Here is a 21,302-nt window from a genome sequence, read left to right on the forward strand (position 1 = left end):
TCACCATCCACCCTTTGGTCTCCAGCCTCTTCGGCCTCTCCATCACCTCTAGGTGGAGAGAACTACTCATTCCACAGTTCCATTCTGATCAGCCCCTTGGGGACCAGTCTTGAATTCATTCTACCTTCTTTAGAGAAATCATTTCATTTTCAGAATCTTTCCTTTTGGGTCAACTTTCCTTAAATGTTTCATTTCTCTTCTTCCCTTACATGTTTGTTGTGTTGCCTTCTAAAATTACTAAAGTCATATTTTTATTGTAACTGTTCAAACAAAGAGGAGAATAAAGAAATAAATATATTTTCTCCATCTCATGTAGGGTAACCCATGGTAGGTGGAACCCCAGAACTTTCCCCCGTGCTTGTGGGAACACATAGAAATTCACACACACATCTAGTAGGGCTTGGTGTCTTTGTTTTTTTTTTTATCCTTTGCTAATCTGGGATCCCTACCTCTCCATGAAGACATGACTTAAGGGCTCCCTTCTCCAGAAAGCCCTCCAGGCTCTGAGCACTGACCTTATTTCATTGCAGCCATCTGATTATAAGCCACCACCCCTGCCAGATTGTGGGTAATGCAAGGGCAGCAGCTGTTTCCATTTCATCATCTATACTCAAGCCAGGAGCCCAGGAGTTTGTGGAGTGAACAGATGGGCAGGGCCAACATCCTGGGCAAGGATGCTGCCTGAGCAGAGCCTTGCAGGTAAGAGACGCCTCCTCCTTCAAACATTCCTTCTAGCCCTGAGGAAGAGAGTTCCAAGGGCCTGGGCATCTGGGACAGAAAGCCATTTTGGGGAACATGGCCACTGCCACCCTGAGGCTCCCAGGCCCCTGGCTGTCCTAACAGTAATGCCCTGTGTGGGCCAGGCTGGTGGGATGGGTCATGAGTGACCAAGGGTGGGGCTGGGGCTGGGTTCTCTCTTTTCCCCCAGGCCCAGTACAGGCTGGCCAGCTGGTGGTCTTGGGCGCAAGGAAGTAGCCCAGGCTAAGGCTGGAGAAGCACAGGATTTAGACATGGGCCTGGCCTGGGTCTCGTTATCTTGCCCTGTTTCAGCTCTGTCCTCATTAAAGGCACTGCTTTCTGCAGCTGGGATTTATTAATCTTGTCTGTAGATCACCCAGTTGGTGCCAAGGGACCAGGGCATAGCCAGCTGAAGGAAGTTGAAAGATCAGCAGGATGTAAAGCTGAGGGGCTGGCATCTCAGCTAGTGCGCTGGGGAGTGTAGACAGGAGCATCCCTTGCTCTGGGCAGCTGTCCTGAGCTCGCCTGCCGGTTCAGGCTGAGGGCATTGCAGCTCGCCTGAAGGCAGGACTACAGACATTAGAACATTGGACTGAGATTTCAGAGGATTTGCATTACTGGAAGAGAGTGGGCTGAGAATTCTCTAGTGGCATGGTGTGTGTCCTAGGAAGAGTGGTCAGCATTAATTGGGGAGCCTGTGGAGAAGTGAGAAATTCAGCTTTTCTGTTATTTTCAGTTATTAATGATGAATATCAATAATGCTTAACTATTAGATATCTTCATAGCTCTGTAAGAATATACACTTCAGCAACTTCGAAATTAGCATTTTCCCTATTTAATGGAAGCATAAACTGAGGAGGAAAGTGACTTTGAAAAGTCAAGTCTGTGGACTCATTCCTGATTCCATGGCCAGGCCCTGTACCGGGAGTTGACATTTGGAGATGAAAGAAGCACAGCCCTAATCTCACCTGGTCTAGGTGGTTTCTGAGATTTGACCACCAACATGTAGGACATGTAAAGATCCCTCTTCCATCTTCCCACACCCATCGCTATTTTGGATTCATTTCCTTGGCATTTGTCTCTGAACAAATGCTGAACTGAGTTGGTCTAACCAACCAGGGGTCCCCAACCTCCGGGATCTAACACCCGATGATCTGAGGTGGAGCTGATGTAATAATAATAGAAATAAAGTGCACAGTAAATGTAATGTGCTTGGATCATCCCAAACCATCCCCCACCAGGTCCATGGAAAAATTGTCTTCCATGAAACCACTCCCTGGTGCCAACATGATTGGGGACTGCTGGTCTACACGACAGGAAGTTCTGTATTCTCTCTCTCTCAGTCTGTTGTCTGCCTGTCCACCTAGGCTAACAGTCTTTGATGACGGGCTGTATTGTGAATACCCAGTGGTGGGGGTCGTGATGGTGGTGCTGGGAGGGTGGTGGGGAGGGAGGTGATGGTGTTGTGGTAATAAGGGTGGTGGTGGTATGGGTGATGGTGCTGGTGGTAATTATGGTGATCCTGATGATGGAGGTGGTGGTGAAAGTGACTTTGATGCTGGCAGTGGTGATGGTGATGATATTGGTGATGGTGGTGATTTCGGTGGTGGTGGTGGTTTGAGGGTAGTTTTGGTGATGGGTGTTGTGATCATGATAATTTGGTGGCAGTGGTGATGGCAGTGATGGTGGAAATGATGCTGATAGAGTGGTGGGGTGCTGGGGAGAGTGTGATGGTGATGATCTTGGTGGTGGTGGTGGTATTGGTGGTGGTGGTGGTTTGAGGGTAGTTTTGGTGACGGGTGTTGTGATCATGATAATTTGGTGGCAGTGGTGATGGTAGTGATGGTGGAAATGATGCTGATAGAGTGGTGGGGTGGTGGGGTGGCAGGGAGAGTGGTGATGGTGATGATCTTGGTGATGGTGGTGGTATTGGTGGTGGTGGTGTGAGGCTGGTTGTGGTGATGGGTGTTGGTTACTGGTAAGGTAAGAGACGCCTCCTCCTTCAAACATTCCTTCTGGCCCTGAAGAAGAGTCCCAGGGCCTGGGCATCCGGGGACAGAAAGTCACTTTGGGGAACATGGCCACTGCCACCCTGAGGCTCCCAGGCCCCTGGCTGTCCTCACATTAATGCCCTGTGTGGGCCAGGCTGGTGGGATGGGTCATGAGTGGGTGGGGCCGGGGCTGAGTCCTCTCTTTTCCCCCAGGCCCAGTACAGGCTGGCCCCCTGGGGGTCTATGGGGTGAGGAAGAACCCCAGGCCAGGGCTGGAGCGGCACAGGATTTAAACGTGATGGTAGTGATGGTGGTGGTGAGAGAGGCGGTGGTGTTGCGGGTGATGGTAATATTGTGTTGGTGGTGGAGATGATGGTGATGGTGATGGTATTGATGATGGTTGTGAGGATGGTGGTGGTGGTGAGGGTGATGTCGTAGTAGGGCTGGTAGTGGGAGGGATGGTGGTGGCTGTAGTTTTGGTGGTAGTGTGAAAGTGAAAGTCGCTCAGTTGTGTCCGACTCTTTGCAACCCCACGGGGTAGATGGTCCATGAGACTCTCCTGGCCAGAATATTGAAGTGGGTAGCTGTTCCCTTCTCCAAGGGATCTTCCTGACCCAGGAATCGAACCCAGGTCTCCCACATTGCAGGCAGATTCTTCACCAGCTGAGCTACTAGGGAATCCCTGTGTGTGTAGTAAAACTTAAAAGTATGGGTCCACTTGTACTAGGCACTCACGCAAGCACTTTAGTTGTCACCCTACTGCCTCTTCATGGCAAGTCATGAGGTTGGAGTCACCGCCAGGCTCCTTTGCCCGGTGAGACACAGGGCTGCACAGTCAGTGCATGCTAAGGTTGGATTCGAGCCCTGATAGACTGGCTTCAGCAAAGAAAGAAAGAAAGTGAAGTCGCTCAGTCATGTCTGACTCTTTGTCACCCCCTGGACCATGGGCTACCAGCCTCCTCCATCCACACTAAATCAGGGTTAGCCAAGTGTGATCCTGGGACCTCTGGCATGACATCACCTGTGGAAATGCTGACTCATGGGCCCAACCCATTTGGTCAGCATTACTGGGGATGGGCCAACTAAGGGACATTCAAGGAGCTTGGCGTTCTCAAGCACATTAAAGTTTGAGAAGCACTACATTAAGCTGTCACCCGGTCCTGCTCTCAGTTGCTGAGTCAGTTAGTCAACGTGTAACTGACTGTGTGTCTCTAGCCTTGTTCCTCCGAGTGGCCTGTGTGCTCCAGAGCATCAGGACCGTGGCCTCCTTCCTGGTGAGATGAAAGCTAATCCAAAGCAGAAGGGAGCAGGGAAAGGGGAAGAAGGGCAGATCCTCTCTTCACTGTGTGCTTGACTCACCTGGGCATCCAGTTAAAATCCAGGTTCTGAGTCAGTGGGTCTGGGGATGTGGGGCTGAGACCCCGTATCTCTCACGAGATCCCAGGGATGCTGACGCTGCCGGCCTGTGGACCCACTTTTGACTTGCAAGAGATTCATCCTTGAACTTGCATCAGCGGCACCTGAAGGACTGGCTGAACTCACCCCCACATTTCCGATTCAGGAGGTCTGGGTTGGGCCTGAAATCTTGCATTTCTAACAAGCTCCCTGGCTGTGCCAGTGCTCCGGACCTGGAGGCCACACCTGGAACAGGCAAGGCCCGAAACCAGCGGCTGCAGCTTTGGCTGCACGTTGGAATCACCTGAGGACCTTAAAAAACCACTGAGACCTGCACGCCACTCCAAGCTGCTGAGTCACTGGGATGGAGCAGGGCCTGGGAGTCAGGAAAATTCAGCCAAGGTTGAGAACCACTGTTGCAGACAGTTTAGCCCTAGTTGCCCGGGGAGGTGAGAATATGATACCATCTTGGCCCCTGGAGAGTTCTGGTGGAGCTGGGCACGGGTATGAACAATCAATTCTCTGGGCTTTTCCAATGGTCAACAGGGCTGGGAATAGTTGCCCTGGACTGAGAGCTTGTGCCTGGCCCCTTGAGGCTCCTGTGCTGCTGGCCGTAGGTCCTGAGGACTGGCCTTGCGCTCCAGGCCTCTAATTCCTGCCCTTGGCGAGGTGAAGCGCCTTGTGCTCAAAGAGACTCTGCAGAGATTCCGCTTCTGCTGCTCCCCGTGGGCTGTGTGACCTCCTGGAACTTAGTTAACCTTCCTGAGCTCTGCCTTCATCTATACAGTGAGGGAAATAAACTCTTTGCTCCAAGGAGTTGCCTGAGAAATAATGTTTATAAATGGCTTGCACAGCACCCCGACACTCAGGAGTGTCCCTCCAGATCAGTAGCTGCGTTTTATTTATTTATTACTTATTTATTACTGATAAATCAAATGGAGCAGCTCTGAAACATGAGGAGCAGGAGAATCATGGGGGAACTTTAGGCTTCTGTGAGATTCATTAGGCTCCAGGGCTTCTGGTGCACGGCAGTTTGAAAACCACTGATGTTAGAATAATCTGGTGGTTGTTATTAGCTGGTAGCTAAGAAGGACTCACTCAGTGGTCTCGGACTCTGCAACCCCATGGACTGTAGCCTGCCAGTCTCCTCTGTCCATGGGATTTTTCCAGGCAAGAATACTAGAGTGGGTTGCCATGTCCTTCTCCAAGGGATCTTCCTGACCCAGGAGTCAAATCCAGGTCTCCTGCATTTCAGGCAGATTCTTTACCATCTGAGCCACCAGGGAAGCCCAAGGACACCCAGATTTCTGGCCTGGGGGGCTGATGCGTATTTCCTGGGGTGAGGAACTTGAGAGAAGCACAGATGTAAGGATGGGAAGTGGGGAGCCCGGTTCTGGGCTGGTTATTATGAGATGACTGTGGGTTAGCAGGAAGGTACGGATGGTACTTGGAGACATGTCTGAAACACGTGGGGCAGTCCTGGGCTGTATTCCCACCGTCTCTAAGGAAAGGCTCTGGTTCTTCAGCACTTGGAGTGTCTTGTATTGCGCTGTGACACTCACATCTGGTCATGTGAGTGAGGTCCATTTGCAGCGTCTGACAGGAGGCTGTGTGCCCTGAACTGGCTCTGGGTCTTGCTTGTGGTCTGCTTTGGCCCTCAGGCAACACTTTGACCGTTGGTTCCCCTGTGTGCTATCAACCCCTTGCCTCACTTTCTCTGCCTTTCCCTCTCCTGACACCTGCTCTGAGGCTGCCTCTTGGAGGCCATAATTAATGGTTTAATGTCTTGGGTCAGGCCTGGTTTCAGCTGTCCTTGGTAGGCTGTGGGCATGGACATGGCTCCTCTTAGCCATGAGGGTTTTGTTTGGTTCCCTTGCCTAGTGGTTAAAAGTCAATTTAAAAATAAATCATATATATTCAACATTGATAATTATTAGAGAAGTGCAAATCAAAAATCAGTGAGGTCCCATCTCACACTGGTCAGAATGGCCATTATCAAAATGTCTACAGATAAATTCTGGAGAGGGTGTGGAGAAAAGAAACCCTCCTACACTGTTGATGGGAGTATAAATTGATGCTGCCAGTATGAAGAACAGTATGGAGGTTCCTTAGAAAACTAAAAATAGAGTTACCATATGATCCATCAATCCCACTTTGGGGGTATATATCTGGAGAAAACCATAATTCAAAAAGATACATGAACCCCAAAGTTCTTTGCAGCCCTGTTTACAATAGGCAAGACATGGAGACAACCTATATGTCCATTTACTGAATGGATAAAGAAGCTGTGGTCCATAGAAACAAGGGAACACTACTTACCCCCCCAAAGAATGAAATACTGCCATAAAAAAGAATGAAATATTGCCATTTGCAGAAACATGGAAGACTGTTAGTTGTGAGTGAAGTGAGATAAAGTGAAGTGAGTGAAAGTTGCTTAGTCATGTCCGACTCCTTGCGACCCCATGGACTATACAGTCCATGAAATTCTCCAGGTCAGAATACTGGAGTGGGTAGCCTTTCCCTTCTCCATGGGATCTTCCCAATCCAAGGATGGAACCCAGGTCTCCCGCATTGCAGGTGGATTCTTTACCAGCTGAGCCACACAGTAAAGGCAGATATTATATGGTATCACTTATGTGGAATCTAAAAAACAACATTCAATACAAATGATTTATTTACAAAACAGAAATAGACTCACAGACATAGAAAAAAAAAAACAGTTGCTAAAGGGGAAAGGGGGGGAGGGATAAGTTAGTAGTACGGGATTAACAGATACACACTACTATCTATAAAATAAATAAACAGCAAGGATTTACTGTATAGCACAGAGAACTATATTCAGTATGTTGTAATAACCTGTATAAGATAAGAATCTGAAATATATATATATGTATGTATATGTGAATCACTTTGCTATATACCTGAAACTAACACAATATTGTAAATCAAATATACTTCAATATAAAAAAAAGGAAAAATCATGTGTATGTGTGTGCACACATACACAGGTTCCCAGGGCTGCTATAACAAAATACCACAAGCTGGGAGGCTTAAAGCAGGTGTTTTTTTCTCTAGTGGATGTGAAGTGCTGTCTCATTGTGGTTTTGATTTTCATTAAAGACTAGTGATGTTGAGCACATTTTCATCTGTCTGTTGGCCGTTGGTATATATTTTCTTTGGAAAAATACCTATTTAAATCCTTTGCCTATTTGAAAATGAGGTTGTTTGTCTCGATTGTTGAGTTGTAAAAGTTCTTTCTATGTTCTGGATATAGGCCCTGTCAACTAAAAAAAGATGTACAACTTGAGAACTGCAACTTAAGTTTTATTTGGGGCAAAATAAGGACTGCAGCCCGGGAGGCAGCATCTCAGATAGCGCTGAGAGGCTGCTCCAAAGTAGCAGTGGGGAGAAGTCAATATATAAGGTTTTGGTGAAGGGGGAGTACCATGAAGTACTCATTTTACAAAAGGTTTTTTGTTAGTCATGAGATCTGATGTCACCATGAAGGGATATAGAGCTACTCTAGATATGAGGAGATGCAAGGATTGAGATCATGAAATTTGTTCCTAAAAACATCCAATATCTAAAGACCTGTCCCACCGTGTTCCCTGGAGCACAGAGTGCCTCACCCGACCCTGAACTCCCTAAGGGGTTGTTGAAGGTCAGCAGCTGCAGCAGCATGAGGTTCAGTCTTCTTAGAGGCAGATGGCAAATGCCTTTGTTGTTCACTCATTGGCAGTGCCCTTGATAAGTGCCAGTTTGTAGTCGACAGCCTCTTATTGGGTATATGGGAGGCTTCCCTGGTAGCTCAGATGGTAAAGCGTCTGCCTGCAATGCGGGAGACCCAGGTTCAATCCCTGGGTCCGGAAGATCCCCTGGAGAGGGAAATGGCAACCCACTGCAGTACTCTTGCCTGGAAAATTCCATGGACAGAGGAGCCTTGTAAGCTACAGTCCAGGGGGTCACAAAGAGCTGGACATGACTGAGCGACTTCACTATTGGATATGTGACTTGCAAATATTTTCTCCTGTGGATTTTCTTTTCATTTTCTTTGTGCTGTCTGTATTAGTTTCCTGGGGCTGCTATAACAAATGACCACAAACTGGGTGGTGTGGTCCTAAAACAACAGAAATCTATCCTTTCCCAGTGCTGGAGGCCAGAAGTCTGAAATCAGGGTGTCAGCAGGGTCATACTCCCTGTGAAGTCTCATCCTGCCTCTTTCCAAGTTTCTGGTGCCCCAAGCATTCCTCGGCTTGTGGCCACGTCACTCCAAACCTTCACCACTGTTTTCACTTGGCCTTCTTCCCTGTGTGCCTTTCTGGTGTCTCTTCTTACAGACTCCAGTTCCAGAATGATCTCCTCTCAAGATCCTTAACTTATTATGTCTGCACATACCCCATTTCCAAATAAGGTCACATTCTGAGGGGCCTGGTGGACATCAGTTTTTGAAGGACACCAAAACCACTGCATCAAACCACTGCAGTGTCCTTCAAATTTTAAAATTCTGGTCAAGTTATCTCTTTTTTCTTTTTGTCATTTGTGCTTTGCATATCTTATCTAAGAATTCATTGCCTAGTGCAAGGTCATGAAGATTTATTTCTGTGTTTCCTTCTAAAGGTTTTTGTTTTTTTTTTGTTTTTGTATATGACATGAAGTGGGTGTTCAGCTTCACTCTTTTGCTTGTGAATATCTAGTTGTCCCAGCACCATGAGTTAAAATGGCTATGATTTCTATCAATTTATCTTGATATTTTTGTCAAAAATAAAAATGACCATAAATGTAAAGGTTTATATTTGAATTTTCAGTTCTGTTCCATTTATCTCTACGTCTGTCCTCATAAAAGTATCACATTGTCTTGATCACTGTGGCTTTGTGGCGAGTTTTGAAATCAGGAAATTTGTGTCCTCAAACTTTTTTTGTTGTTTGTTTTCAAGGTTGTTCATGTTGAAATGTGAATTTCAATATGAATTTCAGGACTATCTTCTTGAAGAAGTCAGCTGGGGTTTTGATAGGAATTCTGTAGAATCAGTAGGTAAATCTGGTCTTAACTATGTTGTCTTCTGATCCATGAACACAGGATTTATTTGTTATAAATAAATAAATTTATTAAGGTCACACTCTCCATTTATTAAGGTCATCTTTAATTTCTCTCCACAGTATTTTCTATTTTTCAGTCTAAATCCATTTTATTCTTTTTAAGTTATATTTTTAATTGGAGGATAGTTGCTTTACAATATCGTGCTGGTTTCTGCCACACATCAACATGAATCAGCCATAGGTATACATATGGTCCCCTCCCTCTTGAACCTCCCTCCCACCTCCCACTGATACAGCCGCTATGGAGAGCAGTATGGAGATTCCTTTAAAAACTAGGAATGAAGCTGCCGTATGATCCATTTTATTCTTTTAAATATTATTTATTTTTAGAGGTTGCCCCCAAAACAAAATTCTCCACTGGAAGAGACTCCTCCAGTTTGAGAAATGATTGTTTCCCTCCTCTGAGTGCTGTTTCTTCTGAAGATTTTCTTTCTAAGCTGAGCCTAGGAATTGATGTCCAGACCCCAGGCATCAGGGGGACTGCGCCATAAAGTCTCAGAAACTCAGGTTGGAAGGAGTCTCAGGGACCCTGGCACCAAACTCTGCTTGGGCTATATTGAAGTTCTGAGTTGAACGGAGTCATTTTTTTCTTTATTTCTGAGTTCATCTGTCCATCCATCCATCCTTCCATTCATTCACCCTCCCACCTCTTTAACCCCATCACCAGGGTATCCCACATGGCACTCTGTGCTGAGGGACAGAGACTGGGGTGACCTGTCCCTGCCCCCAGGAAGCTCATAGCCCGCAGGAAATGAGGAGGCAGCCTAGATGACAGCCTCAAAGATGCAGAGGCAGAGGTTAGGGGTGTTGGGGACAGAGAGAAGTCTGTGTATTTTAATGGAATTGACTGGAGTAGATAAAGTTGACGGTGAGGAACCCTGGAGGGAGGTGGCACTGCAGTAGCTGGTACAAAGGAGGGAGGTTTGGGAAAAGATGGGAATGAGAAGGGGTCCAAGGCCAGAGAAGAAGCAGGTGTTGATTTGGGGAGTGCAAGCTTGAGAGGGACTGTCTGCTTCTCAATTCAGCTTGCTCTGTCCCATATAGAAAAATACCATTTTCTCCTCTATTCTGAACAGTCTGTGCTGTTCATTCCTAGCTCATTTTGATTCAGTTACAAATGGAATCATCTTCCAGTTTTATCCATGAATTGGTTATTGCTGGTATATAGGAAAGAAAGCTATTATTTTTGTCAGTTAGACCTATTCATCTACTCTGGGGGATTCTAAAAGTCCCATTAGTATATTTAGTCCCAATTGGATGTTTAGTATTTTTCATCTTCTTGCTGCCATTGTCACTTCTCTGCAGCCTAATTTCTTCTCCCTCTCTTTTTCTTGGCCCAAACCTGCCCTACCCCCGCTCCATTTCCTGGTTCTTCTCTCCCTCCCCACCATTGACAGCAGCCTTCCACTTTGTCTTTCTAAGAATCCTCTTTGTTCACACAGCCGCCTTCCCCTGCCCCTAAATGGAAATACTTTCTTGGCTTATCCTGCTCATTAGAGCTGTGATGCCAGTGAGTGTCTCGACTGGGGGCTTTTCCCCTGAGAAAAGGGATCACTGGATTTGTGACCAGCTTTTCACACAAAGAAATCTTGCCATGGCCTCTGCAGCTTGGCTTTATTTAACGAGTCCCTTTTTATTCCCATCTTTATGGATTATCTCCCTGTCTGATTGTTCCCTTAGGAAAGATTCTAGAAGTGGAGCTACTAAGCGAAAGCAATCCGTATTTAAAATTTTTCACAGGGGTTGCCAAATGGCACTCTAGAAGAGTTGTGCCAATTTGTACTCACAAGAGTGAATGGGAATAGCCATGTCCCAGGACCTTGCCAACAGTGCAGACCTTTGCCAGCGTGACAAGTGAGAATTTTCATTCCTAGTCTCGTTTTTGGATTTCAGGAGGCTGAGCATCTTGTCGCCTGTGTGCTGGCCACGTGCTTTTCTTTTTGGAGAATTGCTTCTTCATTGTTTATACTTAGTTCTCTGTTGGCACGTCACTTAAAGCAGATTTGATTTGTAAAGCTTCATAACCTAAAGGAGATATTAACCCCTGGTCTTTAATATGTTGCAATAATTTTTTTCCCATCTTGGGCTCTGACGTTTTCACTCTGGGATGCTTTTCCCCACCAGAAGTTTAGCCTTGGTGCCCTCTGTGGACACTTGAACTGTTGGCCTCCTCTAATACTTGTTTTTAAGAGACTTCTTTGTTCTGTGGTTTCTTTAAACAAAACAAACCAAAAAAAAAAAAAACCAAAATGTATTTTTAAATTGAAGTATATTTGATTTACAATGTTTCAAGTGTGAAACAAAGTGTCAGATACACACTCACACACACACATCTATTCTTTCAGATTCTTTTCCATTATAGATTGTTACAAGATACTGAAGATAGTTCCCTGTGCTATACAATAGGACCTTGCTGTTTATCTATTTTATACATAGTAGGGTAAATATCTGTTAATTCCTAATTTATCCTTCCCCGTTCCACCTTTCCCCACTGGTAAGCATAAGTTTGTTTTCTAAGTCTGTAAGTCTGTTCCTGTTTTGTAAATAAGTTCATTTGTATTAAGTTTTTAGATTCCACATGTAAGTGATATCATATGATATTTGTCTTTCTCTCTCCAGCTTACTTCACTAGTATGATAATCTCTAGGTCCGTCCATGTTGCTGCAAATGACATTACATCATTCTTTTCTATGGCTGAGTAGTATTCCACTGTGTATATGTACATATATGTATGTGCATATACATATATACATATAAGATGTGGCATACATATATGGGTATGTGTGTGTACACAGATGTATATACATCTGTGTATACCACATCTTCTTAATCCATTCATCTGTTAGTGAAGCTTTGTTTTTATCTCAATGTGTAATCCACATGAAAGTTGTTTTACTTTAAGGATCTAGACAGATATCTGGTTTTATTTGTTCCCAAATAGCTTGTCCTCTATCCCAGGCCAGTGGTAGGGCATGAGCTGTTCTCTTTCTCCCCATTTATGTGGGTTAAATTCCTGTGTCTGTCCTTGGATCTGTTTTTTGAACTTTCTCTCCCATCTCACTGATCTGTCAATCAGCCCACATGGTATCCCTCAGGAAAGACTCCCAGCTTGAAGTTTTCAAACCAGGTTTTCTTTTCCTTCAAAAAAGATAGATTTCCTGTCTGAGGATGACAACTCTGTGGGTGTGTGCGTGAAAGTCGCTCAGTTGTGTCCGACTCTTTGCGACCCCACAGACTGTAGCCCACCAGGCTCCTCTGTCCATGAAATGCTCCAGGCAAGATTACTGAAGTGGGTTGCCACTCCCTTCTCCAGGGGATCTTCCTGACCCAAGGATCAAACCCAGGTCTCCTGTACTGCAGGCAGACTCTTTACTGACTGAGCCAATCTGGGGAAGCCCAGAAAACCCTGTGGGGTGATCACCCCTACACCTCCGACCCTCTGAAATGTTCTCATACCTTCTTTCTGCCTGATCATATCTCACCAGTAGCTCCAAAACTAAATTTTTATTTAACTTACAAACACTGGCTTGCCACCTCCTCCACCAGACCCTGTACTGGGTTAGCCACATGAATTAAGCAGGGGCTTCAGAAGCCACGGCCCCTGCTTGCTTTCTTTACCCAGCACAAAGCCTCTGTGGACCTGTGTTCACTCGCAGCACCTGTGACATTTCCTATCTGGCAGCTGGTGGGCAGGCAGACACCACCGCTCCACTGCCATCCCTGTGCTAGAAGGTTCTTGGCCTTCAAGGGCTTCATGTTTGAGGTTGTGGGAAGCTGGCAGATGCCTGGGATGTCTGGAGCACTCCCTCTGTGCTACCTTTGTCTGTCCACAGTCCTGAGAGCATCCCTTGGAGGTGCTCCACCCTCATCATCCTCACTTTCCAGGTTGCGGGCTGGAGACGGTGAGGCGAGGGCAGAGGAACCCGGCCAGGGTCCCCCATAGAGGAAGGGGTGGAGCCAGCCTCCAACTGGGGTCCTGCCTCATAGTGCTGTTCTCTGTTGGCTTAGCCCTGGAAATTTGGCCCAAATAACTCCTGAAGCTGTAGAAGCTTAGTTAGCTCTAGTTCTTTGGGCTGAAAGAGAGTGTTAGTCATTTAGTCGTGTCTGACTCTTTGCAACCCATGGACTGTAGCCCACCAGGCTCCTCTGTCTATGGGATTTTCCACTCAAGGATACTGGAGTGGTTTGCCATTTCCTTCTCCAGGGGATCTTCCCAACGCAGGGATCAAACCTGGGTCTCCTGCATTGCAGGCAGATTCTTTACCGACTGAGCTTTGTTCTTTGGGGGAATAAAATGCTCCATAGAAGAAAATCTGTGGCAACCTAGTGCTGTTGCTTTAAGTGAGGACATCCCGGGAGTGGATTCCCTCATGCAGACGCACTGTGGGAGGCTCCATGCCAGCTGCTTTACAAAGAGGCAGCTCTAACTGCACAGGGAAAGGGACAATGTAGACAGCGAGCCCCAGTCTATGCACGAGGAGTTGGTGCCTCAGGGAGCTTAGGTGACGTGTCCAGGAAAGCCCAGGGGGACAAGGTGGCATTCTGGTTCGAGTTCCTGGCCCTTTACTGCTCTGACAGTTTGTGCCACTGGCTCATTACAAAGGTCTAGATAATGGTAGATTTTAGTCAAAAGAAGGCAGGTGTTACAATGGAAAATAGGTGCTAAAGTTTCATCTCTAAGTTTGAGATGTTCTACACATTTGTATCTTTCTAAATGTCACAAATCACCTGGTATAGAAATTGCTACTCTCCAGAGCATTTTCAAATGAACCTCATTTGGTTCTCAGAACGACCCTGTGCAGTGGGCCAGATTCGCATCCCCATCCCTCTTTTTTGCACATGAGGGTAACCAGCCTAGGGCATCCAACTCTCTTCTAACTGTGGGACCAGTTACAGCATGTGCAGGTCTGTAGAGCATTGGCCAAGGGGCATCAGCCCTCCAAGTGCTGAGAAATCACAAGAGGACCAGTAGCTGTTGCAGACAGACCACGTGCCAGGATGAACCTCTGGGGAGGGGTGGGGCTGGGATGAACACAAGTATGGGCCAGAATCATCCTCTGGCACGTCCTGCGGCCTCCAGGTGTGTAGAGAAGCCTTCCAAATGATGCTGTCAGAAGTTTCCCAGGTGAAGACAGGTGAGAGACTTGTCATTCACATCAGATGATGGGTTTGCACCTCAGCAGCAAAGGGTTGGATGACCAGGACTACTGGGGCCTCCTGCAGCCAAAAGCTCAGGACAGATGGCATTGGGCTGATTTTTGCAAATCATAAGAGAGGGAATGCACAGCAATCTGTTAGCCGTATTGGCATCTGACTTGAATTTTTTTTGAAATCAGAATGATGTACTCAGTTCCCGTATTTGAATAAATCTAAGATGACACCAACTGAGAGGTGCTTTATTGTTTTTTTGTACCACTAAGGAAAGGGAAGAAACAATGCTGCCAGCTAAACCGTGACAGGGATAGGTCGTAAGGCACATTCCGTGTCTAGAGTGAGAGAGCATGCAGCTCAGAAGCAAGGCCCACGTCAGTGTTCATGTGTTCACGTGCTGGTGGACCGTCTCGGAGGGCTGACTTTGTGCCGGGTACAGCAAGGTGAAATTACGTGCACAGGACCCCTGTTGTAGGTCCTCCGAGGCACACAGACTGGTCAGATACTTAGATCTGCCAACAGCTCCTGGCAGAATCATTTATTGATTGATGGGTTCATTCAGTCACCAAAGATTTCGTGAGCATCTGCTTTGTGCCAGACACTGTTCTAGGCACCGGAAACCTTAGGTGAACAAAACTGCTCACGGAGCTGACCCTTTCCATGGCAGTGGATAGTCATCTCCAGCAGTGGTTCTCAGACGTTACCATGCAGAAAAGCCTGCACACAAAGATTCTGATTGCCAGGCCCCCACTTCCAGACATGGTCTGTCATGAGGTCCAGGATGTGTGTGCGCTCAGTCGTGTCTGACTCTGTGCGACCCCATGGACTGTTGCCTTCTGGGCTCCTTGTGTCCAGGGGATTTTCCAGGCAAGGATCTGCTGGAGGAGATTGCCATTTCCTTCTCCAGGGGATCTTCCCCGACCCAGAGATCAAACTCAACATCTCTGTGTCTCCTGCACTGGCAGGCAGGTTCTTTACCACTGAGCCACCTGGGGGGCCCTCAGGTCCAGGAGAGACCCAGGAATTGCATTTCAGAGGCACCCTGGGAGACCCAGGGACAGGAGGACTTCAAACCGAAATGTGAGAAATAGAGTTTACAACTCTTATTAGCACGTTAAGGACTTCATAGCAGCCTACTGCGTAAATGCTCCACAGTAGTTCAGGGTATTTGCTAATATTTGGATGTTTGGCAGATACTTAGTTTGTTTCTTGGTTTTCCTCTGGTGAACAAAACGTCCGTGAATGTTCTTGCAGCTAAATCCCCCGTAGTTTCTTTCGGGAACATTGGGTACTGTGGCTGACTTTCTAAGGGTGAGGTATAGGTTTGCTGTAGTTCTCCCAGCCACCATATCTGGCTCTGGCCTGACTGTCTGGCTTCCTGTCCCACTTGTTAGCTGGGCACTTCTGAGCAGCTTCCTGAATCTTCCCGATTTTCTCATCCCTAAAAAAGACAATAACAGTAGCTACATTTTAGGGCTATTGTAAGGAGTCAGTGTAGGTTCTTAGAGCAGGGCTGATAAATGGAAAGGCTATGTTGTTTGCATCTGAGCTATGGTGGTGGTGATACCACTTTGGGGTGAGGGAGGGGTCCTGCTTTCTCTGCCCCTGTCTATGCACAGCAGCGACTCTGGAAGGAAGCTCTGGATACCAGCAGCCAAGCAGCTACGATTTGATGCTGGAGACTCACTTTGTCATCATGGATCCAACTTCAATCTGTCTCCCACATTGTCACCAGAAATTTCCTACCACATTCATCTGGATGTGTTTTTCTGCTCACGGCTCCTCCCTGACTTCCCACCCTGTGTGAGAATGAACTGTAAATTCCTTCCACACTGGACAAGGATGGAAGGCCTTTAGAACTTGGCCCCAGTCCCAAAGAACACCCCCACCCTACCCCGTCCAGTATACTCTATGCTGTTCTGTGGAGGGAGAGACTCTCTGAGGGGAGACTTCTGTGGGAGGTGATGGTTGAACTTGGCCATTATTCCTGGGCCTTTGAGGAATGAATAGGAGTTTTCCAGGTGGAGAAGGGAAGAAGGGCTATCCTGACTGCTGAACCAGCACATGCAAAGGTGTAGCTGAATGTTTGGGGTGATGTCAGTAGATCACTGTGGCCAGGCGTGGGGTGTTGGGATGGGGCTGGGTAGTCAGTATATTGAGAAGGTTGCAGCTGTGAGCTGGATTGGAAGGTGCTCCCGGTGCTGGGTTGCAGAGTTGGGGCACGGTTCCTACACGCAGTGGGCCCGCCATGCCACGGCTCTTGAACTCATGCTAAGTTTCCCTGCCTACCTTTTCGTTAGTGCCTTTTTCTGAGCTGTGATTCACCTCTCCGTTCATCTTCTATTTCTAGTATTTAAAGGGCTGTAAACATCTGACAGACTCCTTGCTCAGTTGCTAAGGACGCAGAAGGCTTCCCTTCAATTATTTAGCTCGTCGCGAAACTGGGGCTTTGGAAGGCGACCAGTCTCTATTTGCGCTCTTTGTGGTAAATCCCTTCTGGGAATGCAGATGCGACATCTTGGAGGGCTTTTCTAGCAAAAGGTTTTGCTGTGAAAGTGACCGAGTTATTAAAATAACTTCGTGGGCTAAAACCATGCAAGCAGAGGGTGGAGACTTAGAAGCAGCTTCTCCGAATGCAGCCTCGGCACTTTCACTGACTTGCTTCTCTCCCTCACTCACCTGGTTTCTGGCTCTGCATCTGCCCCCATCTCCCTCCGGGCTGGCCATCTCTCTGAATGCAGCGTTTGTCAGCTGTGAGGAATGCCAGCTGCTGCCTCCCGCCGGGGGTGGTGGATGTCGGTCACGTCGGTCAGAGATGGAAAAGAGATGGGCCGTGGATTGTCCCTTGTGTCGAGCAGCCAGTATTTAGCAAGCACTTGCTGTGACTTAGCATGCATGCTGTGGAGCTAGTGGTAGAGAATCCACCTGCCAGTGCAGGAGACGCAAGAGACTTGGGTTCGATCCTGGGTTGGAAAGATTCCCCCGGAGAAGGAAATGGCAACCCATGCCAGTATTTTTGCCTGGGAAATCCCATGGACAGAGGAGACTGGTGGCCCCCAGTCCATGGGGTGGCAAAGAGTCGAATGTGACTGAACAACTGAGCATGCATGCATGCCTGCATTGTCCTGACATTTTATTTTAGTAGGAATTATTTTTGTGTGGATAACAGAAAATATACCTAGCCCATCAAGCTTGTGGTTTTGTGGATATTATTGCTTAGAATCAAGCTGAAGCAGTGTTATGTTTTTAAAACATCAGTCATTTTAAAGAAAAATATTTAGCAGTTACAGGGAAGTTGCAAAGGGGCATGAGGGAATTTTGGCAGAGGTTCCCCAAATATTCTCTATCTCAATTGCAAAAGCCCTCTGAGGTATCCACTTAAAGCTGAGTTTTAAAAAGTAGTACACGTTGTATGTGTTTTATGCAAAAATTACAGCAGCTGCAACTGGACGACTTGAAACAATGTCCAGCCCAAATGTGCATTTTTCAAAGGATGAAATTGAGGCCCAGAGAGAGGTGATTCATGGCCCAAGGTCACACAGCACTTTGAAGGAAGTGTAAGTTGCTCAGTTGTGTCTGACTCTTTGTGGCTCCATGGACTGTAGCCCACCAGGATCCTCTGTCTGTGGAATTCTCCAGGCAAGAATACCAGACTGGGTTGCCATGCCCTTCTCTAGGGGATCTTACCAATCTAGGGGCTGAACCCAGGTCTTCCTGCATTGCAGGCAGATTCTTTACTGTCTGAGCCACCAGAGGCCTATGAGGGAAGAATGGGAATCAAAACCCAGTGCTGATAGCTATCAGCTCAAAGGTGCCCTTTCTCACCCCAGATCTACCCTGCCTCCAAGGCCTGTGTTAACAGGAGGCTGGAGTGCAGCAAGGTCCGGAGTGGAGGCTGCCCTGGAGGGCGAATCTGAGTGCTGAGGACGTGGAGCAGGTGTCTGGGCCAGGTGCACAACTTCTTGGGTGGGGCTCGAGTTCGAGACCTGGTGTCTGCATTTGCCTGCTTATTTGTCAAGGAGGGCGGGAGTGGTGGATGTGCCTGGATGTGGCTGGTTACAGCAAAACAGATGGTCCTCAGATGCGCAGGTCGGTGGTGTGGGTTACTAGAGTTGCTTAGGAATAACCACTTCTTGAAGAAGATTCTGAAGACATCCCCGTGGCAAGAGTGAAGGTCAAAGAACCAGAGTTTAGATTAACTTGGGAGTTAAAGCGTCACTAAACACTGTCAGGTCTCAGATGTTATGACTATCTTGTTGACCTCCTGCGTTTTGAGGTCTGACCCAGCTCGTCCGATGCCTGGTCTTATCTTTTCATTCATGGCACACAGAGCAGCTGTGAGATTCCTCAGCAGGTTAGAGGCAGGGTGGGTGCGGCGGGGGGTGGGGGGCACTGAGAACAGAGGCTCTAGGCTCAGGTAATGCAGCTTTCACCAAGGAGGATGAAAGTCAGGCTTGGATAAGGTGTGTGTGTGCTTAGTCACTCAGTCGTGTCTGACTCTGTGCGACCCCATGGACTGTAACCTGCCAGGCTCCTCTGTCCCTGGGGTTCTCCAGGCAAGAACACTGGAGTGGGTTGCCATTTCCTTCTCCAATGATGAAAGTGAAAAGTGAAAGTGAAGTTGCTCAGTTGTGTTCGACTTTGTGCCACCCCATGGACTGTACCCTGCCAGGCTCCTCTGTCCTTGGGGTTCTCCAGGCAAGAATACTGGAGTGGGTTGCCATTTCTTCCTCTAAGGGATCTTCCTGACCTAGGGATCGAACCCGTGGCTCTTGTGTCTCTTGCATTGCAAGCAGATTCTTTACCTTCTCAGCCATCAGGCTTAGGATAGTTCATCAGAGCAGCTGTGGGGTGTCATGGCCAGAATTAGAAGAAATTTGGCTTTTTCTGCTGCCCTTAGGGCACTGTCTGTTGATTATGCGGTTCTATTCCAGGTAGAATGATTGGTCTTGGTCTTCCTTCCTCCTTCCCTCCCTTCCTCTCTAAAGTGGTTCACGGTCTATCAGCCGGAGTGTCGAGGACTATAATGGGTACCGTGTCATCATAGTAATGTCAGCTCATGTTTGTGAGGGTGTGTCAGACGCCCAGTGCTGAGTTAAGCTTTTACTTATATTATTCCATTTAATTCTCACAACAACAGTGAGAGTTGGGTATAGTTATTTAAGATCCCATCTTCCAGGTGTGCATCCCCTTGGGCTCGCCAAAAGATCACCTGCTGGAGGTGGTGATGGGTGTCTTCTGTCTGGAGACACGACTGCCCCGCTAAAACAGAGGAATGCGAGACTGGGGTGTAGACAAACAGGAACCTGTCACTGTTCCCTAACTGTTGCAGTCTAGGGAGCTGGTTTTAGAGACTGGCATTTTCAAAGGTGCTTTGCAACAATTTTGCTTCTTATCAGCAGCATCAGGGCCATTTTCTGGGGCCCAGATGGAGCCTGTCGGGTTTCAGGGAGGAAGCCAGGCAGACGCTGATCCAGGCGCTACCGCCTCCCTGGGTTATTCATCACCAGAGAGAGGCCGTTTCGGGGAACGCTGCTCAGAAGCCAGGAGTAGAAGCATGTGTCTATTCCTGGACGCGGAAACCACTCAGTTCAGCAAGTGGGGCCATGTCCCTGCTGCATCAGGAGCTGGGCAGGGCCCTGGAGACGCAGAGGTGGGTGAGCGCACACGCTGCCCTTGAGGTTCAGGGCGCGACAGTCAAGCTTTAGGTGGACTGAACCCTGATGGGTGGATGCGGCTTCCCAGCCCATGATCTTGGGTGAGTTACTTCATTTCTCTGGGTCACAGTTTCCCCTTCTCTGAAATGGGGGGTGCGGTGGGGAGAATGAGAGCATATCTTTCAAAGAATTATGGTGATCACTGAGCACGTAGCAGGAGCCTGCTCTTGGGAGCTGCTCCTCTCTGTCTCTATCCAGAATGTTCTGCACTGTAGAAGCAGGGTGGCGGACCCTCGCCATCTCACTCACCTTTTAACCTCCAGAGCTGGGCACACAGCAAACTTTGTGGTGTGTTTATTGAAAGAATGAATGTGATTATGGCCTTGGAGAGTTTGGCGTTTAGGCGAGTGGAGACCTGGGAAGACGGGGTGTGTTCGGGACAAGCAGGGTTCTGAGTCGAGGGGGCAGAGGTGCAGGCGTTGGGAGACCCGAGGCCTGGGCAGGGGATGAGGAGAGCGGCCTGGCTGGAGAACAGGTTTCTGTAGGGAGAGCTGGGAGTGGAGTGGGAGAGATCAGCTGGGCCGCACTGCAACTCTTGACCACCAGCTGGATACTCTCTGAGGTTCTGAGTCAGTCTTTTGAGCCTGAGGAAGAGATGTTTGGGCTTCCCAGGTGACTCAGTGGTAAAGAATCCATCTGTCAATGTAGGAGACACAGGTCAGAGTCTCGGGTCCAGATCTCCTGGGGAAGAGACAGGCTTCCCACTCCATAATTCTTGCCTAGAGAATTCCATGGACAGAGAAGCCTGGCAGGTTACAGCTCATGGGGTCACAAAGAGTGGGACACAACTGAGCAACTGAACTGAACTGAACTGATGTGAGAAAATGACACTTAAATAATGTTGTCGACTAACACACATACACAGACAAGAGATGTTTGGACTCCCCAGGTGGCTCAGTGGTAAAGAATCCACCTGTCAATGTGGGAGATGTGGGTTCGGTCCCTAGGTTGGAAGAGCAAATGGCAACCCACTCCAGTATTCTTGCCTAGGAAGTCCCATGGATAGAGGAGCCTGGCGGGCAATACTCCATGGGGTCAGACATGATTTAATGGCTGAACAGCAACAACAAGAGATGTGTATCCTCACTTTCTCCAGGCCTGGTGGCAATTGGAGGGCTGCTCCGTGCTGGTTGAGAGCTGAGAGGCGCAGCCCCGCCCCATTCCCCAAGTTTACAGCATGGTCAGGAGAAAAAGCCCCACAGGTAGAACGAGA

The 21,302-nt window shown here is 47.8% G+C and overlaps 1 protein-coding gene across 1 annotated transcript in view; it reads left to right on the plus strand.

Moving 5' to 3' along the window:
• Window positions 1-320: 320 nt before the first annotated feature.
• The window catches only part of JAKMIP1 (janus kinase and microtubule interacting protein 1), a 128,412-nt gene continuing 107,430 nt past the window's right edge, over window positions 321-21,302 (plus strand). Inside the window, exon 1 of the mRNA XM_040237305.1 lies at window positions 321-699. The gene's annotated coding sequence lies outside the window, so the exon portion shown is untranslated. The remainder of the gene's footprint in view (window positions 700-21,302) is intronic.

Source organism: Oryx dammah, unplaced genomic scaffold (genome assembly GCF_014754425.2).
Source record: "Oryx dammah isolate SB20612 unplaced genomic scaffold, SCBI_Odam_1.1 HiC_scaffold_3, whole genome shotgun sequence".
In the NCBI taxonomy this organism is placed as follows: domain Eukaryota; kingdom Metazoa; phylum Chordata; class Mammalia; order Artiodactyla; family Bovidae; genus Oryx; species Oryx dammah.